Source organism: Triticum aestivum, chromosome 7D (genome assembly GCF_018294505.1).
Source record: "Triticum aestivum cultivar Chinese Spring chromosome 7D, IWGSC CS RefSeq v2.1, whole genome shotgun sequence".
NCBI lineage: Eukaryota > Viridiplantae > Streptophyta > Magnoliopsida > Poales > Poaceae > Triticum > Triticum aestivum.
In genome coordinates this window covers 589,657,134-589,658,035 of record NC_057814.1, presented here as the reverse complement: position 1 = coordinate 589,658,035, position 902 = coordinate 589,657,134, and positions in this window count along the sequence as shown.

Genomic DNA, 902 nt, shown 5'->3' with positions numbered 1-902 from the left:
AAAAAACATCTACTCCAACAGATGTAATGCGAAGATTATGCGCTAATTAATCTTAGTCCTATCGAATCTAACAGACGCATAAAGAAAAGCATCATGGATGCGGTACGGTTGCCAACATACTGGATCGCTCGATGAAGATGGAAGTTGTCGGCGTTGTAACGTGGACGCAGTTCGTCCACGACGGCCAGCACGCGCTGACGACCTGGATGTTCTCGACGATCTTGCTGGGGTTGGGCCGATGCTAGGGACGCAGCTGTCATCGACTCGGCAGTAGGAGCCGTCGTAGACGACATGAAAGACGATGCCGAGACTAAATAGGAGGAGGAGGATCTCCTAGGTCGTCGTAACCACCAGGGATAGAACGCCCATGATCTTTGCCTTCCTTAGTTGAGGAGAGGCAGTACGTGCTCCTAAATTAAAGGGATAGGCTTCCCACGCTCGAGTTTTTTTTGTAGATTCCGATCCGGGAATTGTGTAACAAATCGCAGCTGCTCCTCTCTTTGAGCGATGAGGGGCTCGTTTCATGTACTTTTTTTCTTTTCTTTTTCATACTAGAAAATTTTGATATCAAATAATTATTTCAACTCAACCAAATGGCCCCAAAAAATTTTCACACAATGGGATGACCATGGACATCATGCATGCCAATTCTCATCGATTTCCGACACTCGATGCATTTACTAGGATTTTGCCGGCGAAAAGAACCCGAAATGCTGCCTGGACGTGACGCAACGTTCGTTCGGTGTCAGGAATGGCTCACATGTTGCATGGGGGCCTACATTGGGCATCCTCACATGGTGCCAAAGTTTGGTGTCATTTCATGCAGGCCAGCACATAGCACATGTGCAATCACCATAATTCGGGTCTGCCGTAGGGGGAGCCCGAAGGATGTTGTTTTTCTG